A 20,992-nucleotide genomic window follows, 5' to 3' on the forward strand; every position below is an offset into this window, starting at 1 on the left:
TCCAAAGAAGGAGACTCCACCACACTCCTTGGCAGCAAATTCCACTGTCAAACAGCTCTTACTGTCAGGAAGTTCTTCCTAATGTTTAGGTGGAATCTTCTTTCTTGTAGTTTGAATCCATTGCCCCGTGGCCACTTCTCTGGAGCAGCAGAAAACAACCTTTCTCCCTCCTCTACATGACATCCTTTTATATATTTGAACATGGCTATCATATCACCCCTTAACCTTCTCTTCTCCAGGCTAAACATACCCAGCTCCCTAAGCCGTTCCTCATAAGGCATCGTTTCCAGGCCTTTGACCATTTTGGTTGCCCTCCTCTGGACACGTTCCAGCTTGTCAGTATCCTTCTTGAACTGTGGTGCCCAGAACTGGACACCGTATTCCAGGTGAGGTCTGACCAGAGCGGAATACAGTGGTACTATTACTTCCCTTGATCTAGACGCTATACTCCTATTGATGCAGCCCAGAATTGCATTGGCTTTTTTAGCTGCTGCATCACACTGTTGACTCATGTCAAGTTTATGGTCTACCAAGACTCCAAGATCCTTTTCACATGTACTGCTCTCAAGCCAGGTGTCGCCCATCCTGTATTTGTGCCTTTCATTATTTTTTTTTGCCCAAGTGGAGTACTTTACATTTATCCCTGTTAAAATGCATCTTGTTTGTTTTGGCTCAGTTCTCTAATCTGTTAAGGTCATATTGCATGCCCAGACAGTGGTCTGAGGTTCTGTTACATTGTGAAAGCTGAGCAGGTCTTAGCCAAGCACACTTGTACCTCTCCCGACCCAAACGCCCACCAAATTCAGAATTTCACCAGCCTTCAAATCTGAAAATTGCCCGAGTTGAACATTTGGCTTTCAAGTGTAATTTTATGGTCGTGAAGAACAACAACCCTTAAACAATTAAGTAGTGTTGATAATTTTGAAGTGACTTGGTGAGCCAAACCAGTTCCCTAAATTCAACATCATCCATAACAGGGGTGAATATTAAAATCCGGGTGAATAGTAATTCTAACTTGTTGCACACAAGTTCAGGTTCGAGGCGAAGGATAGAACTGTAGAGCTAGAAGGGGACTAAATGGCCAACCCCGAGCCAAATCTGCAAATGACCTCCAGCTCTAGTATCAACTTTGAAGATTCACTAACCATACCTACAGCGTGGAATGTTTGGCGCAGGAATCCCAGTTGGAATGAGGAGCCCACATGACTGCTGTCCATCCAGCTACTCAACAGCCACTGATCCAACAACGTTCCGGCTGCTTTGCATTCCCTGCAGTGCTCCCACCTTCCAGTTCATTGCTCATTGCTCATTGCCCAAAGACCTCCATGACACCCGTGACCTCCAGCCAAGCAGGTAAAGTCCATGACCCCTCAAATGACCCCCACCTACCTAATAATCACAGCTTCAGTCAAGAGAGTCAAGAGAGCCAGTGTGGTGTAGTGGTTAAGAGTGGTGGACTTGTAATCTGGGGAACCGGGTTCGCTTCCCTGCTCCTCCACATGCAGCTGCTAAGTGACTTTGGGCTAGTCACACTTCTTTGAAGTCTTTCAGCCCCACTCACCTCACAGAGTGTTTGTTGTGGGGGAGGAAGGGAAAGGAGAATGTTAGCTGCTCTGAGACTCCTTCAGGTAGTGATAAAGCGGGATAACAAACCCAAACTTTTCTTCTTCTTCTTCTTCTTCTTCTTCTTCTTCTTCTTCTTCTTCTTCTTCTTCTTCTTCTTCTTCTTCTTCTTCTTCTTCTTCTTCTTCTACCTACCTACCTACCTACCTTCCACATTCCCTCTCCTTAGCCAACTGGGTAATGTTTGGCCTTCTGCAAATCAGCCACATTCTTCCTTTCTTCTCAGCTGTTTGCACAGCCTCTTGGTTCTAGGCAACGGCTAGCTGTTCTCCTTTAAATCGCCTATCCTCTGAATGGGAGGACTGGCAACCCCTAGGCTAGTCCTACCCCTAGCAAGAGTTAGGCGGTTACCTCAGGCCACAGATGTGGAAGGATGGGGAGCAGCGAATGTGTCATTTTGGAGAGCAGAGCTGTGTGTGACCCACCTGGCTTGCCCTGCATCCCTTAAGCTAGCCTGTTGTCCTCATGTGTGTGGTGCAGGATTTTGCCCCATTGTCAGTGTTGAGGTTCTGAATGTGCATCTTGCCCTTTGCGTCTGGCAGCTAAACCTGACTGTTTCTTAGAGGGGGAGAAACTCTGTATGTTTGGGCGCTGCCTCCCCTGTTCGCTCACCCCCAGGACCTGGTATTCAGAGGCATATCACCTGTAACATGGATATTTCTTTTCTCATTGTTAACAAACCTCCCCCTCTCCACAGTTAAATTTGCCTAATCCTTTTTAAAAGCCATCTCTCAGCATAAGCCCATCATTACACCCGAGGGTAGGTTTGTCCACAAAGGAATTGTGTGTAAATTAAATAAGCGTTTTTTTCTTAGGCTAGCTCAGTTGGGAAACCTGAATTCTACTTTGGCATACAACAAAGTTTCACGCAAACCTCACGCCTTCAACAAAATGACAGGATTTCACGTTTCAAAAGGCAAAACACACTTCTGGTTTCACGTTTGAAATTCAGCCTCAGCAAGGACCTCACAAAAGACCTGATGTCTAGTTACTGCTGATTCTTTCTAAGACAACAAAATTAGCAATCATTCTGCCTTTCCCTACTTCAATATCCCAGCCCTCCCACCATGCCCTGCTCCTGACAGCATACATTACCGGGGATGCTGAAATAACTTTTAACCCTGGGTAAAAATAAACTCAGATTTTTTGCAGGGAAGGTCTGAGACGGGTTGAATGGGGGGAAATGAGCTCTTGCTGCATGCATGGTGTGATGAGATTCTGGACGATGCACTTTTTGGCTCAGCACTGCCCCTGCCAAATTCCTCTCCTTGTCTCTTGTGCTGTTCTTTTGTGTACTGGTTGCTTTGGGTATATTTTGCTCTCGAGTTCTCAAGGATCAATAAAGCATTTGGCGTGCCCAGCGACCGGGTTTGTTCTTTCTCCCCTTGTTCTCCTTCTCCGTGACGAATAAAAAGGAAATATGTCCGTGGCCTTGGATGATCTGTTCTTTACCCACTAGAAATGAACAAAGTGTTCCTGTGTGCTGATGGGGGGTGTTTGTGGGTTGGTGGGAAGGAGTATTCTCTGTACAAAGATTTGGAGGCACTCAGCGGCCCCTTCTTAACCCGGAACAGCCTGGACATGCGCTGCCTCCACAGCTGGCAATGCTTCTGAACACCAACCGCTGGATACCACAGGAGCGGAGATGGTGCTATTATGCTCAGGCCTTGTTGGTGAGCACAAGGGTACCCACAGGGATCTGGCTGGCCAATGTGAGAACAGGATGCTGGACGAGATGGGCCACTGGCCTGATCCACTGGCCTGATCTTATGTTCTTAGGACGTACAAATTAAGGCTAGGTAAAGGTAAAGGGACCCCTGACCATTAGGTTCAGTTGCGGACGACTCTGGGGTTGCGGCGCTCATCTTGCTTTACTGGCCGAGGGAGCCGGCGTCCAGCTTCCGGGTCATGTGGCCAGCATGACTTAACCACTTCTGGTGAACCAGAGCAGCACACGGAAATGCCATTTACCTTCCCGCTGGAGTGGTACCTATTTATCTACTTGCACTTTGATGTGCTTTCGAACTGCTAGGTGGGCAGGAGCTGGGACCGAGCAATGGGAGCTCACCCTGTCTTGGGGATTCGAACTGCTGACCTTCTGATTGGCAAGCCCTAGGCTCTGTGGTTTAACCCACAGCACCACCTGCATCCCTTCTTATGTTCTTAGGACGTGCAAATTAAGGCTATGTACACATGACCATTTACTTTGGCTCTGGCACACTCCCACAACTGGTGCCTGAAGCCAAGTAAGCACACATGACATTAGTAGCAATTAATACGTATCCTGTATGTTCTTGAGAAATGCTGCTATTCAGTGCTATTTTTTCTAGGAAAAAGAGGGGCTAGAACTCTTTTTCTAGGAAAAAGAGGGGCTGGAACTGGTTCCCCCAGCCACTCTGGGAGGCTTCCAACAAATATTAAAAATACATTAAAATGCCACACATTAAAAACTCCCCTAAACAAGCTCAGGTGTGCACAGTCCAGACAGCCGCCATGCATGCACAACTAAGAGCACATGTGCAGATGGCCGCTTCATTGAACTGAGAGTTCAGCACAGGGAAGCAAATCAGGTGATGCTCATGGGGCGAAGACATTCCCCCCCCACCCCCCGGTGGTCTGTGCAAAGCTACAAGTTGAAATGCAGTGGGCTGGGGAAATGATCTCACTGCATTTCAGGTCGCTGAGATGTACATCACCTAATAATTTTCGTCTTGCCCCTTGCCCTCTTAGGTGGTCGATGCAAAGTGTCTGTGTGCCGTTTCCCCAGCAAGTTCCAGTGCTTGTTGGGCAGAAGGCAAGGAGACAAGCAGTAGGTGGCGCCAGAGAGCCAATAGCAGGAAGAGCCATCTAATTCTGGTTTTGTCCCCATCCTCTTTCCTGCAGAATTCGACAAGGTGTTACTTAAGGAGGAAGGTGACAGGAGGCAGGCAGCTGGGGGCTGAGGGAGGGCAGATCATAGAATCGTAGAATGACAGAGTTGAAAGGAACCACGAGGGTCATCTAGTCCAATTGCCTGCAATACAGGAATCTTTTGCCCAATGTGGGGCTCGAACTCCCAAACATGAGATCAAGAGTCTTGTGCTCTACTTGACTGCGCTATCCAGGATGGGATTGAGGTTGGTGGGGCAGTGGCCCGTTTGCCCCAACGGTTGCCGCCACTGCTTGCATGACTGAAATGAACCAGGGTTGCATCGCAGCACAGGGATTTCTTTTAAGTAAGCACTTCCCTCCTGCGACCTCATGCATGGCATATGAAGCCCTATTTCATACCAGCTGTGGAGGAGCTGGCTGAAATGTTCTTGGAATGTATATCACACCAGAGTGCAGGTGCTCGCAATGTGCGAGAGTTTTGCATAATTCAATCCTCCCTCGAATTCAACACATGTATCCCTTCCACACTGGATACCAAATGCCAGGCAGAGTCATCCTAGCGCAACTATGCCAGGATATGAGAAGCATTCAATGATCCCTGCTGGAGGGCAGCTGCCTGTCAGTGTAGACAACCCTGAGCTAAATGGACCAGCAGTCTGGCTCGGTGCAAGGCAGCTTCCTACATTCCGAAGACTCTCGCCATGCAATCCTGTACATGTCTACTCACAAGTAAGCCCCACAGAACTCAGTGGGACGTACTCCCCGTGTAACTGTGCATGGGATTGCAGGCAGTTTCGGAAATCCTTTGCTTTGAAAAGGGCCACCCTTTGCTAGCAAGCTAGAGGAATAAATTGCCCAAGGATGAGGCTAGGAATGAATCATGTGTGGCCTTGGTTGGGAAGCTGGCCTCCTGCTTCTATTCCCAGCCTTTCCCGTGACTCACTGCATGTAAAGCTCACTCTTTGCAAAAGGCCTGGCCTACGCAGGCCGCTTCGTGCCCTCAACCCATCTCCATGGGGATGAGGTTCGCCCCACAAGAGCCTGAGTGAGCTACTTAGCCTCCCCTCCCATTCAGCCCATGTGTCATTGCTGCCCAGCTGCAAGCACCAGGACATATAACACAGCGCACCGAGCTCTGGGGGAAGACAAATGCCGCCACCGCAGAAGTGCGAAGAGGAATGAACAAGGGCGGCCGGGGGGGGGGGGTTGCTTTATAGATTAACGAGGCTCAATTCCAATTCTGCAAAGTCTCGGTTCTCAACTGGCTCAGCAATAATGAGGTGAGGTTTTATTTTGGTATTGAGAAGGAGTGTTAGAGTGCAGGCTGCAAAGTTTGGTCAATTAATCAGCTAGAGTCCCATGGACTGCAAAAAGATCAAACATATCCATCCTTAAAAGAAATCAGCCCTGAGTGCTCACTGGAAGGGCAGATCCTGAAGCTGAGGCTCCAGTACTTTGACCACCTCATGAGAAGAGAAGACTCCCTGGAATAGACCCTGGTGTTGGGAAAGATGGAGGGCACAAGGAGAAGGGGGCGACAGAGGATGAGATGGTTGGACAGTGTTCTCGAAGCGACTGGCATGAGTTTGGCCAAACTGCGGGAGGCAGTGGAGGATAGGGGTGCCTGGCGTGCTCTGGTCCATGGGGTCACGAAGAGTCGGACACGACTGAACGACTGAACGACAACAATTGACCCTTTTGGTCGATTCAAAAGGTGCAAATGATTGGACAGCAGACTACTTTTTTTAAAAGTAAAATAACCAATTAACTATAATATAAAGGTAAAGGTAAAGGGAACCCTCACCATTAGGTCCAGTCGTGTCTGACTCTGGGGTTGCGGCGCTCATCTCGCTTTACTGGCCAAGGGAGCCGGCGTACAGCTTCCGGGTCATGTGGCAAGCATGACAAAGCAGCTTCTGGCGAACCAGAGCAGCGCATGGAAAAGACATTTACCTTCACACCGTACTGGTACCTATTTATCTACTTGCACTTTGACATGCTTTTGAACTGCTAGGTGGGCAGGAGCAGGGACCGAGCAACGGGAGCTCACCCTGTCATGGGGATTCGAACCACTGACCTTCTGATCAGCAAGCCCTAGGCTCTGTGGTTATAGGTACTTACAAAAAACATGGCCATGGATCTGTCTTGGGACTAGGAGAGGTCTTCCTCTTCCCCCTCTTCCTCCGAGGGAATCTGTCTTCCATGAACATACAGTATGCAACTCTTTTGGTCCATCTAGCCCAGGACTCTAGTGCTGTGCCAAACATTTCATTCACTTTCTTTTCAACCATTCTCCATCAGTTGATGAAAAAAGAAAATGCATTTAAAAATTGTCAAAGGGAAGAAAAAAAATGTTGGTGAAACTGTCATGGGTGGGTTGTTCTTTGTGTTTGCGTGCTTACTTTAACTTCTGAGATGGCTGAGAGTTTTTGTGAGGGTTCCCCCCCCCATTTGTTCTACAGATCTTATCTCTGGTTGTCTGCATTCTGCAGCCTTCCCAAGTGCCATGTTGTCACGGGCTGCACTTTCTTTCACTCTGCAAATCATCTCCCTGGTGGTCTGCATTCTACAGCCTTCCTGGGTACCTGCTCTTCCTGTGAAAACCCCATGTTGCCTTCATTCTACAATTCATCTCCACTGATTGGATGGCCCTTGTGGTCTCTTCCAACTCTATGATTCTATTATTCTTGTGCTTCAGTTAAAGCCCAGAGGAAGATGTCACGAGGCAATTCCTCCTATGACGTCTATTCAGGTCAAGAAGAGAGGGCACCTGGGGAGGCTGCAGAGTGCTGGGGAAATGTTTCGTGGAAAGGAAAACACACACACACACACACACACACACACACACACACACACACACCACTATACTTGGCCACCTTGTAACGTTAAGGGAAACTCAACCCTGCACACAGCAAATTCGAAAGAAATTCAGAAGCACCCTGAGAATGAGTGAGAAAAGCAGTAGCCTTTTTTTTGCAGGAGAAGAGAACTTGTGAGGATCTGGATGGAAGGTTTTGCCACCACATTATCTTCTGATGGGGAGAAGCTCTTCGTCGTCTCCGGCAGAGAGATATCTTTTCTAACTGGAGATGCTGAGGATTGTCCATGGTGCTGTGTGCATGAAGATGCAACATTATACAATGGTCCTGTCACGGCTAAAAATTAGCCGCTGTTTCTTTAATACAAAAGGAACTGAGTCAGCATGAGTCAGCGGCCTACAATGAATCGGCAAAGCCTGCAATGACTCATGCAACCTTTCACCTAACCTCCTACGCTCGGGAGGGGGGTTGGGCGAGCAGGGGATGAGGGGCGTGGCGCTGGAGCGGCGCAGGGCTCTGCGCGCCCTTCCAGTGCTCCCGGGATGGGAGGCGAGGGCGGCCAGCTCTTAGGTTCCCCTAAGGGACGAGCGGCGCGCGGCTGCCTTCCCCGCGAGCCATTGTTTTTACTGTGCTGCCTTTCACTCCCCGCGGAAAAGTTCACCCACGCGGCAAAGCGGCCCCGAGTTGGGAGGCGCTGTTCCCGGACGAGTTTGCCGCCAGGATCTCTGGAGCGAGTCCTCCTCCGGGGGTGTCGTCTCTCCGCCACCTCCCATGCTTGCCGCCCTTCGGGAGGGGGGGTGGGCGAGCGGGGGATGAGGGCCGTGGCGCTGGAGCGGCGTGGGGCTCTGCGCGCCCTTCCAGTGCTCCTGGGATGGGAGGTGAGGGCAGCCAGCTTGCAGCCCACCCGGGAGCGGCATGGGCGGCAGCGGCTGCGCTGCGGGGGCAGGTTGGGGAGGGGGGCGCCCCTGGGGGGGGCCGGCGCCCTGGCGCACCGCGCCACTAGCCCCTATGGATGAGACGGCCCTGATGTTAGTGTTGGGCGTGGGTGGGTTGGTTGGTTGGTGAAAGCTGGTAGTGTTGATGTGTGTGCAGTTGGTCGGTCGTTTTGCAGTTAAAGACTTTTAAGAATAAAAGCAGGAAATATTCTGCAAGGACACTCTTCTCGTGGACTCTTTTATGCTGACAAGGGTCCGAGGACCAGGCTGAGGAGACAAAGGAAGTCAGAACCTTTTCCTTTTCATAACTGACAGGTCCTTCCCATTCTGAGAGGGTGCTTGCTGTGATGCATGCATGTGTCATCCTAAGGCCAAAAAATGATATGCCCTTTTGTTATTTTTACCCTTCAGAATAGCTGCTTTTATTCCTGTTCAGCTTTGATTAGTTTGGCGAATCAACTGAAACTCATATGATAAATTGACTAAGATTTCTGCAACGGTGCAACAGCCTCAGTATGCATTTCAGCCTGCCAAGAGGCAACATTGATGGGCAATGAACCAAGAGCATTGGGTCATGGAAGTGACTGTGTGCGTATGTAATTCAAGGAGGGTGAAATCTGATCTATTAGCAGGTTGCTTTGAACACCAACAGACTGTATCACATTTAAACAGCAGCCTGACACGGCTAGGCAATTACCATAGTCAAAGGGTGAAAGGGAGTCGCCAAACGCCATGGATACGTTCCAGGGAATCACAGCCAGCTGCGTTCCCACCCAGTGGATGTCCCCAAACATATTGAATGTAGGAGGATCTGTAGCCAAAATCACAAATGCATGATTGCTAGATAGTTACAGACATGGGGCTCCATGATGTCATATCCTTTAGTCCAGGCATGGCCAAGCTCGGCCCTCCAGCTGTTTTGGGACTACAATTCCCATCACCCTTGACCATTGGTCCTGTTAGCTAGGGATGATGGGAGTTGTAGTCCCAAAACAGCTGGAGGGCCGAATTTGGCCATGCCTGCTTTAGTGGTAGGAAGGAAAGCAATAGAAGCTTAATCTCTATTTCCTTCTGTCACTACACACTATTTTCCTACCTGCAGTTGGGGAATAAGTATCCAGAGAACAAACTCCATTTTGAACTGGACTATGTATACTTGTAACATTTAAGGATTATTGGCTGCCTGATATTCATCACTGTGCTTGTTGAATCCTGGCAAGACTTGTGATGTGAGTAATACTTGTATTTTTCGTCTTTACTTATGAATCTGAGCGTGATTTCTTTGTAAAGAGGGAAACATAAAAAGGGAGAAGATATTCTCAGTCTGCCTAAAAGATAACTGGATATAATTGTTCTAGAAGGTTATGCAAACTTTGTCCTAATAGCTTCTAGAGATAAGCTGTGCATGGATGGTGATTTTTTAAACTCTGCTGAAATATATATTTGCATTCTCACACAAGTGAGAAAGAGGAAGGATAATTACTAAATAATATATCCTCTCTTACTCATCAAAATCCATCCTGCACTGGGAATACATCCTATATGTTCACCAGTATTCAGAGTACTGTGAGACTACAGAATACTGAGAGCACAAAGCATTCTTAAGATTAAGAACTGCCAACTGATTTAAGGAGGCCTTGTTCCTGTGGCTTTAACAGCAGTTCCATCTGCAGGCATGGCTGGGCACTCATACTTAACTCCATGCTGTGAAAAACTTAAATTTCCTGGATTCTGCAGATCTAGTTGCTGTTCAAGTCATAAGAGCAGGTCAGGCTACTGTTGTTTTTCCTGATTAGTTGGGAAAAAGAAGACTTTTCTAACCCAGAAATAAATCATAGAATCATAGAATCCTAGAGTTCGAAGAGACCACAAGGGCCATCCAGTTCAACCCCCTGCCAAGCAGGAAACACCATCAAAGCATTCCTGACAGGTGGCTGTCAAGCCTCCGCTTAAAGACCTCCAAAGAAGGAGACTCCACCACACTCCTTGGCAGCAAATTCCACTGTTGAACAGCTCTTACTGTCAGGAAGTTCTTCCTAATGTTTAGGTAGAATCTTCTTTCTTGTAGTTTGAATCCATTGCCCCGTGTCCGCTTCTCTGGAGCAGCAGAAAACAACCTTTCTCCCTCCTCTAGATGACATCCTTTGATATATTTGAACATGGCTATCATATCACCCCTTAACCTTCTCTTCTCCAGGCTAAACATACCCAGCTCCCTAAGCTGTTCCTCATAAGGCATCGTTTCCAGGCCTTTGACCATTTTGGTTGCTTTCTTCTGGACACGTTCCAGCTTGTCAGTATCCTTCTTGAACTGTGGTGCCCAGAACTGGACACAGTATTCCAGGTGAGGTCTGACCAGAGCAGAATATAGTGGTACTATTACCTCCCTTGATCTAGACACTATACTCCTATTGATGCAGCCCAGGTTGGACAGTGGTCTTGAAGTGACAGGCATGAGTTTGGCCAAACTGTGGGAGGCAGTGGAAGACAGGAGTGCCTGGCGTGCTCTGGTCCAGGGGGTCACGAAGAGTTGGACACGACTGAACGACTGAACAACAACAACAACAACTTAGAATAATCCTTTAGCGTGTGCTAAATTTCTTCTATGCAGTGATCTAAAGGGGGGGGGGGGCTGCTCCTTTCCTACCAAACCTGCTCCTTCTGGGGTGTGGGAGGCTCTCCACTCAACAGAAAACTGGGGTTCTAGAGCACTGGCTTCAGGTCAGTAGTTATGGTTACAACTTTGAGAGTTTCCAGTGGGAGTTATTTTTTTTATCCACATCTTCGACGGCTCACCAAAGCCTCCATCTCAAGGTCATTCCCCTAATGGGGAGAAGATTCATCCTTCTCCTCTGGTAACCTTCCAATTCAGAGACAACAGCAGGCAAACAACAAACAGTTGTTACTATGGTGACAGCTGAAAATTAATTTCCAGCTGGTGCAAAACTTAAAAGGTGGGGAAAGTTGGCGCCAGAACTTCAAGGGAACTGGAGCTAAAAACTCATCGCCTTTGAGGTGGGTAGGGTGGCTTGCCCCAGCCTGCTGTTCTTCAGGTGTTTTGGACCACATCTCCCATCACCCTTGACCCTACTGGCTAGAACTGATGGAGTAGTTGGTCAAAACATCTGGAGGGCATTAGGTTGGGGGAGTTTGGTGTACCACAGTGTTTCTCAAAGTTGGGTCTCCAGCTGTTGTTAGACTACAACTCAGCATCTTAAAAAGCAAAGACATCACCTTGCCGACAAAGGTCCATATAGTTAAAGCTATGGTTTTCCCAGTAGTAATGCATGGAAGTGAGATCTGGACCATCAAGAAGGCTGATCGCCGAAGAATTGATGCTTTTGAATTATGGTGCTGGAGGAGACTCTTGAGAGTCCCATGGACTGCAAGATCAAACCTATCCATTCTCAAAGAAATCAGCCCTGAGTGCTCACTAGAAGGACAGATCCTGAAGTTGAGGCTCCAGTACTTTGGCCACCTCATGAGAAGAGAAGACTCCCTAGAAAAGACCCTGATGTTGGGAAAGATGGAGGGCATAAGGAGAAGGGGACAACAGAGGATGAGATGGTTGGACAGTGTTCTCGAAGCTACTAACATGAGTTTGGCCAAACTGCGGGAGGCAGTGGAGGATAGGCATGCCTGGCGTGCTCTGGTCCATGGGGTCACGAAGAGTCGGACACAACTGAATGGCTGAACAACAACTCACCATCCTTGACCACAGGTCCTTCTAGCAAGGGATGATGGGAGTTGTAGTCCAACAACAGCTGGAGACCCAGGTATGGGAAACACTGGCCTGACACGTTCTAACGCAAAACAGGACCCTTACTAGGCGAGCCGTGCTGGAATTTGGGGAGGGAAGGGTCCTAGCTTAGCGGAAGAGCACCTGCTTTGCATGCAGAAGGTCCCAACCTCAATACTTGGCTTCTCGAGGTAGGAACAGCCCTGTCTGAAGCCTTACAGAGGTGCTGCTAGTGTAGATGCTACTGCGCTAGATGGTCCAAAGATCTGACACATGCTTGAAGGAGCTGGGTATGTTTAGCCTGGAAAAGAGACCTTCTGCATGAAAAACAGATGCTCTAGCACTGAGCTATGAGGGAAGGCTTCTTTTAGGCTGGTGAGAACTTTAAATCTGTGTCTCCCACAATTTCTAGAGGTTCTTCCCCCCTCCCCCTTAGGGTTTCTTCTGTCCTTTCTCCAGTTGGAAGGGGACGTGAGTGAGGGGGAAAGTAAGGATGGAATTGTCACAAAGGCAAGGGACCAGAGCAGCATCGGAAGTGGTGGAGGACCACTGTTCATGCAGAGAAGTGATTCTGGGTCTCTCTCTCTCTCTCTCTCTCTCTCTCTCTCTCTCTCTCCCTCTCTCCTCCCCCTTCAGCTATAGCTGGTGCATGAGCGCCGCCTGGTGGTGGGAAGGTTGACTACAAAAAAGCTGAGTGTAAAATCGAAAGCTGACATTTATACTGTACAGGGGTACCTCGGACAAAACAAAATAAAAAAATAAAAAAAAATCCTTCCAGTAGCACCTTAGAGACCAGCTAAGTTTGTTCTTGGTATGAGCTTTCGTGTGCATGCACACTTCTTCAGATACACTGAAACAGAAGTCACCAGACCCTTATATATAGTGAGAGTGTGGGGAGGGGTATTACTCAGAAGGGTGGTGGGAATGGGCGATTGGCGGATGGGTGTGGAAAACCTGTTGACCGACTCTTAACGGCTGCAACTAATCTTAAAGGAAAAAGCAAGGGGTGAGATGGCTAAAGATAGCTTTGTCATGTATAATGAGATAAGAATCCAATGTGTTCAGACCAGGTTTCTCCGTGGTTTTGAGTTTGGTAATGAGTTGCAACTCAGCAACTTCTCTTTCCAGTCTATTTCTGAAATTCCTTTGTATTAAGACAGCTACTTTGAGTTCTTTTATAGAATGTCCTGGGAGACTGAAGTGCTCTCCTACTGGTTTCTCTGTCTTGTGATTCCTGATATCAGATTTATGTCCATTTATCCTTTGGCGTAGGGTTTGGCCTGTTTGTCCAATATAGAGAGCTGAAGGGCACTGTTGGCATTTGATGGCATACACAATGTTACAAGATGAGCAATTAAATAGTCCTGAGATTATATGTTTGATATTGTTGGGGCCAGTAATGGTGTTGTCCGGGTTTATGTGGCAGCAAAGTTGGCATCTGGGTTTATTGCAGGCTCTGGTACTAGTGTCCATGTTGAGTCCTGTTGTTGTATTATTGTGGGTGAGAAGTTTTTCTTTTGTTTTGAGTATGGCAGAGCAACACGGCTACCTACCTATAAGTGGTATCTCGGGTTACAGATGCTTCAGGTTACAGACGCTGCTAACCCAGAAATAGTACCTCTGGTTAAGAACTTTGCTTCAGGATGAGAGCAGAATTTGTGCTCTGGCGGCAGCGGGAGGTCCCATTAGCTAAAGTGGTGCTTCAGGTTAAGAACAGTTTCAGGTTAAGAACGGACCTCCAGAATGAATTAAGTTCTTAACCCGAGGTACCACTGTATATTAAATATATCTGATGGACCGCTCCAGACAGCCTTTTTGTTCATTAATGAGAATTTGTGCTCGTGGTGAGATCAGGGAAGGTTACACACGATCCCACTTTCAACGTTGCAAATGTTTTGGGGCAGATACTTTGCTTTGTTTCCCATCAGTGCATGTCGTGTAACTTACACCTGAAATCCTGCAACTTTTTATCCTCAACCCCAACTGATGTTCTGCAGCATTATTATTTTTTTTTGGGGGGGGGGGGGAAGGGGGTTCCTGCTTTTGTTGTGCTATAATGCAAGTGTGTCCCTCAAAATGGCATGGATACAGTAACATTGGGGAAACACCGAAGGAAAATTAATAAAGGGGATTGGTATATGAATGGACCTACCGCTAGTACACTGAAACTGCTAAATTAGCATGTCGCAGGATAAATCTGCAAAAAGAAAGAAAAATGGCATTGGGGCTGGGAGTCTTCATTTGTTCACGGGGCTACTCATCTGCTCATTCTCAATGGCTTCACTGGTGCAGGCCCCAGAGCCACCACAAGAAAAATGAAGGGGACAGGAAGTAATCTGCAGTTCCTGTGATCTGCCTTTCTTCAGAGGTTGGAGTACAAACATCTGGATGGGGCCAATGAATGAAAATAAGTAGAGCATTTTCTGGAGCAGGGCAATGGCCCATCTAGTCCAGCATCCTCTTCTCACAGTGGCTGACCAAATGCCTGCGGGATGCGGGTGGCACTGAGGTCTAAACCACTGAGCCTCTTGGGCTTGCCAATCAGAAGGTCGGCGGTTTTAATCCCCACGTCGGAGTGAGCTCCCATTGCTCTGTCCCAGCTCCTGCCAACCTAGCAGTTCAAAAGCATGCCAGTGCAAGTAGATAAATAGGTACCACTGCAGCGGAAATGTAAACGGCGTTCCCACGCGCTCTGTTTTCCGTCATGGTGTTCCATTACGCCAGAAGCGGTTTAGTCATGCTGGCCACATGATTCAGAAAACTGTCTGTGTGGACAAACGCCGGCTCCTTTGGCCTGAAAGCGAGATGAGTGCCTCAACCCTATAGTCGCCTTTGACTGGACTTAACTGTCTGGGGGTCCTTTACCTTTACCTTTTGTACCTGCAGGCACCAGCACTTTCTCTCCCTGAAGTTTCCAACAACTGATATTCCGAAGCATTGTTCTTTCAAACTGCGCAGAGCCACCATGGCTAGCAGCCTTTGGTAGCCCTCTCCTCCTCCATGAATTTGTCTCATCCTCTTTTAGAGCCATCCAAACTGGTGGCCGTCCCTGCCTCCAGTGGGAGGGGGTTCCACAGTTTAATGATGCGCGGAGTGAAGGAGGTCTTTCCTTTATCTGTCTCGAATCTTCCAGTGCTCAAGGAAGAAGTGAAGCAAGGTCAATGAGGCAGAGCACAGCCATCGTGGTGAGGAGCCCCTGAGAGCCGTCTCCTCCTTGAAGTTGTCCAATCCTCTTTTAGAGCCATCCAAATTGGGGGCCACCCCTGCCTCCTGGGTAAAGAGAAGTGTCGTTGGCTGTGCTGTCCGGGGCCAATTGGAGTTGCCGTTCCATAGCATATGGATGGCCACAGGTCCCTCACTCCTGGTGTAGCACATCACCCCAGAGCCCAGAGCTCTCAGGATGGGTGACACCTGGCTTGAGAGCAGTACATGTGAAAAGGATCTAGGAGTCTTGGTAGACCATCAACTTGACATGAGTCAACAGTGTGATGCAGCAGCTAAAAAAGCCAATGCAATTCTGGGCTGCATCAATAGGAGTCTAGCATCTAGATCAAGGGAAGTAATAGTACCACTGTATTCCGCTCTGGTCAGACCTCACCTGGAATACAGTGTCCAGTTCTGGGCACCACAGTTCAAGAAGGATACTGACAAGCTGGAACGTGTCCAGAAGAGGGCAACCAGAATGGTCAAAGGCCTGGAAACGATGCCTTATGAGGAACGGCTTAGGGAGCTGGGTGTGTTTAGCCTGGAGAAGAGAAGGTTAAGGGGTGATAGGATAGCCATGTTCAAATACATAAAAGGATGTCATATAGAGGAGGGAGAAAGGTTGTTTTCTGCTGCTCCAGAGAAGTGGACATGGAGCAATGGATTCAAACTACAAGAAAGAAGATTCCACCTAAACATTAGGAAGAACTTCCTGACAGTGAGAGCTGTTTGACAGTGGAATTTGCTGCCAAGGAGTGTGGTGAAGTCTCCTTCTGTGGAGGTCTTTAAGCGGAGGCTTGACAGCCACCTGTCAGGAATGCTTTGATGGTGTTTCCTGCTTGGCAGGGGGTTGGACTGGATGGCCCTTGTGGTCTCTTCAAACTATGACTCTATGATTCTGCTTCAGGATGGGTTGCAACATTGCAGGGATGCTCAGGGCTAGTGGTGGCTACTAGCCAAGAAGGCTGTGCTCAACTGGAAGCAGCAATGCTTCTGAACACCAGTTGCTGGAAACCACAGGAGGGGAAGAAGAAGAAGAAGAAAAAGAAGAAGAAGAAGAAGAGTTTGGATTTGATATCCCGCTTTATCACTCCCCTTAAGGAGTCTCAAAGCGGCTAACATTCTCCTTTTCCCTTCCTCCCCCACAACAAACACTCTGTGAGGTGAGTGGGGCTGAGAGACTTCAGAGAAGTGTGACTAGCCCAAGGTCACCCAGCAGCTCCATGTGGAGGAGCGGAGACGCGAATGCGGTTCACCAGATTACGAGTCTACCGCTCTTAACCACTACACTACACTGGCTCTCTGGGGAGAGTTGCTCTTGTGCTTAAATCCTGCCTGCGGGTTTCCCCACCTGGCTGGCCACTGTGAGAACAGGATGCTGTACTAGACGGGCCACTGGCCTGATCTAGCAACCTATTTTTATGTTCTTAACTCACCTTGCTTTGAGGTCCCATCCCCCAGGGGTCAGCAACCTTTTTCAGCCATGGGTCGGTCCACTGTCCACCATCCCTCGGACCATGTGGTGGGCCAGACTATATTTTGGGGGAAAGAAATGAACGAATTCCTATGCCCCACAAATAACCCAGAGGTGTATTTTAAATAAAAGCACACATTCTACTCATGTAAAAACACCAGGCAGGTCCCACAAATAACCCAGAGATGCATTTTAAATAAAAGGACACATTCTACTCATGTAAAAACACGTCGATTCCCGGACTGTCCACGGGCCGGATTTAGAAGGCGATTGGATTTTTTTTTTGAAAATTATTTGAAAAACTATTGTAAACAAGAAATTATGCTAGTAGGTTTGCAGGAAGTTTTGTAAGGTGGAGGATAAATGAAATGTTATGAAGAAAATTTTGGAACATGATAATTAGTTATGACTGCATAAGCAACAGTGGAATTATGAAAATACAAGATTAGATTTGGGAAATGGAAATCTCTAGACGCGGTAGAGGGAAGTCCAAAAACGTTGTATAAGATTTGAAGAAATGTTAAATGATGTGCGGAAAATTTATGCAAAATTTAATAAAAAATATTTAGATAAAAAAAAAGAGAAGGCGATTGGGCCGCATTTGGCCCCCAGGCCTTAGGTTGCCCACCCCTGCCTCAAAGCCTCCTGAAGCCAGCCTTACTTGTATTATTCTGTCTGCTGGGTGGGGTATGGGCCAATGACTGTCACCTCCTTTCCATAAGCAAACACATGTCTCTCTCCTTCATTTTAAAAGGAGCCAACTCTCCAGTCTTCCTTCAGGTGGGCATGCTTAAAACCTAGATCTAGCTCAGCTGCATCTTTAACACCCAGGCTGCCTCACCTAAGTTTGCAGTGTGTTTGTATGTCGATGGACGGCTTGGGGAGTTGCACTTTTGTGGTGCATTTCATGGATCAAGAAGGAAGCATCCTAACCTCCATGCTTGCAGAGACGAAAGGAAGGCGGCTGATGATAAAGACAACAGCATTTAGATGCAGCAGCACACCCAAAGCATTTAAGACACATTGCAAATGAATTAGTCAGTGTGTGGACAAAGAGTTCACGTTGACTCAAGACTAGGCAAAGGAATCCTTTGTGCCAGTTCTACCCAACACGGGAGCCGTCAAGGTTAATGGAATCCAAGGTGCTAAGAGATTTGCGTGCAAAATACCAGAAATGATTTCAGAAAGCCTCGTTGGCAACACTCTCGCTTTCCTCCTCTGTTCACAGTCCGACAGAAGCAGAATGCAAGCATTCGGAGGTTACAAGCCTTTTATTACAATCACCGCCTTTCCCGAAGTCCTTTCAGTTCCTCAAATCCTTGATTAGGTTCTGGGGGGGGGGGAGGAGGAGGAGGAGAGGAAGCCCCCAGTCTTGTGACAGCCTCTGGGGAGACGAGTTAAGGACGCACGTTATTTCCTTGTCAAGCCCAACACGTGCGAATCTGGAAGTTGGGTTGAAATGGCAGCACTCTGGGAGACCAGCTTAAGAGCTCACCTCCTAATTTGCTTGGAACAGCAAGCAAGCTCACCGGGGAGCTTTTATAGGAAGCCAGGGGATACCACCTGACCTGTCTAGCCTATTAGGATCAGGTTTCCTTGGTGGGTGTGGCTATCTCCTTGCAATACTCTTCTTTGACCAGAGGTGGGGGTGTGCCACAAGATGGAGCCAGTAATAATAATAATAATAATAATAATAATAATAATAATAATAATAATAATAATTTATTTATTTATATCTTGCCCATCTGGCTGGGTTTCCCCAGCCACTCTGGGCAGCTTCCAACAGAATGTTAAAATACAATAGTCTGTTAAACATTATAAGCTTCCCTAAACAGGGCTGCCTTCAGATGTCTTCTAAAAGTCTGGTAGTTGGTTTTCTCTTTGACATCTGGTGGGAGGGCATTCCACAGGGCGGGTGCCACTACCGAGAAGGCCCTCCGCCTGGTTCCTTGTAACTTGGCTTCTCGCAGCGAGGGAACCACCAGAAGGCCCTTGGCACTGGACCTCAGGGTCCGGGCAAAACGATGGGGGTGGAGACGGTTTAGAGTGCTGGCCCAGGGTTCAAACTGGCGCACTCAGCCTAACCTACCTCACAGGGGCGGTTGTGGTTGCAAGGATAAGATGGGGTGGTTGAGTCCATATGCCACCTTGAGCTCCTTGGAGGAGAGGTGGAATATAAATGTAATGAACGAATAAACAAAAATCCCCCGTGGTCATCAATTCAAGAATGGCCACAACTGAGTCAACACAAGATCAGGCGGAAGGGATTCCATTGTCCTAGCTGGCTGGCACCAATGATCACAACAAGAGCTGCGTTGTGGTCTCTGGGATGGTGTTACTCCATTCCTCCTTGCTTTCTCTTATTCCTGGCAGTCCCATCCAGGACATCTTCACAGTGCCTCCTCTACCCTCTTCAGATCCTCCCTTGAACCCTTTCCCCATGATTCACCCCATCATCTCCTGGCACAGCAAGGCCCAGACTGCATCTTCGTACGCATTCAATCCTTGTTAGTCTTTCTTGCCACTCCCCACTCCCAGTCTCTCCCTTTTGATGAGTTGTCTTTGCCCACTGTCAAAATATAGACCCTTAAGCTCCAAGGGGCAGGGACCTGCCTTCACACTGCTAACTGCTGAAAGTTGGAAAAGTTGCGTCGGGTTGTCTGGCGCCGTATGCATAACGAAATATGAAAATAACCTGCAACGCAAAAATCAGTTCATAAGCCAGTAATTATGCAAACAGATGCAATCTACAATTATGTCAAGCTTTTGTATAAGCGCATTTCAAAAAGACTCAAATCAAAATTGCTTATATTTTTTTTTTTGGTGGTTGGGTAACCAAGGCACAGCTCCAACTCAAACCACTGTGCATTTCCATTACAGCAATGGCTGGTAGTCAAATGATTACGGCACGCTCTAACACAGCTGTCACCAAAGTCCATACAATAATAATTAGAATTATTGTTCTCCTTCGGCATGAAGAACAATCTGGAAATTGGACTTTCCATTCCTAATAACAGTCCCGTGTGATTGTAGATTACCTCTTTTGATAATTATTGCTTCGTGCTTGGACAGATTTCCCCCCCTTCCTTTTTTTTTTTTGCAAGACCAGCTCTTTTCATATTTAATTGCTGCCTTCAAGTATTTGGGTGGGCCACCAATACTGGACTTTCCTCAAGTACTAGCTTTCTGTTTTCCCAACAAGAGAGCCGGAGACATCTGATATTTTGCCCAGAAGACCAACCCGCCCGAAGCCACTTCTATTATCACCACTGACACAGACGCGTGGCTGGTGCAGAACTTTGAATGCTTTTATTACAAAAATATCTTGCAAGCGAAAAACAAAAACAAACAACAAAAAAACCAAACGAACTTAAGGTGCAATTCATACAAACAGTCACCTATAATTTTTTTTTTTTTGATCCACAACAAATATATCCCAATACGGCTTCATTTTCCTTCTTTCCCTGGTCCCATTTTCCTCCCTGCAAAACCAGGGCCAGGAGACTAGGCTCCATAGGGTCGTTTCCAACCTCCCACTATGGGCTAAAGCTCTTGGCGTTCTGTCTCCCAAGCTATGGTACCACTGAACTTCCACACATTCCCATTTGACACCGCTGAGGAGGAGGGTGGCAGCGGAGTGTTTGGAAACAGAGGAACCGAGAAGCTGGTATGACATTTCTGCCTTGACTAAGGACCAAAGCAAATGTCAAGAGAAGTTGTGGAAGCCCAAAATGGCAGCCAGAGGTCTTCCTTCCTCCCCATCGCCCAAATAACACCCAGCTAGCTTACGAACATCCTGGTGTCATGGCAACATGCACCTTCCAGCAGCCAATGATGTGAGGAACCACAGAGCATCGTGATGTCAGGACAGGTCTTAAGTTGGAGGGGAAGTTACCGAGGGAGAGGAGAATTGTGAACGTGTGACTGCCATTATGGACAGGGGCTGTTTGCCTCCTGAACCATTGGCTTTGGCCTCGATGACTGTCTCAACAGCAGACGTCCTTATGCATGTTTTGAAAGCACGGTGTACGGAAGGAGCCAAGAGAATATGGCCAAAAGGACTTGTCTTTGTGACCTCAGAAGGCTGAGATGCCACCATGGCTTGCCGTTCCCAGAGCCGTATCTGCCCAAACCACACTCATATCTCCCCTTTCTCATATTAGCAACACAAGTGGTCTTCCCTACTGGCCTTTTTAAAAATTTTAAGCACAATGTCACCAGTGTCCCCAGACTCTTCCCATCACACATTTATTTTCAGCAAGGGTGAAGGAAACTGTGGTCCTTCCGTAGCTTCTGGACTGCAACTCCCATTAGCTCACTGGCCATG

Source organism: Lacerta agilis, chromosome 6 (genome assembly GCF_009819535.1).
Source record: "Lacerta agilis isolate rLacAgi1 chromosome 6, rLacAgi1.pri, whole genome shotgun sequence".
Taxonomy (NCBI): Eukaryota; Metazoa; Chordata; class Lepidosauria; order Squamata; family Lacertidae; genus Lacerta; species Lacerta agilis.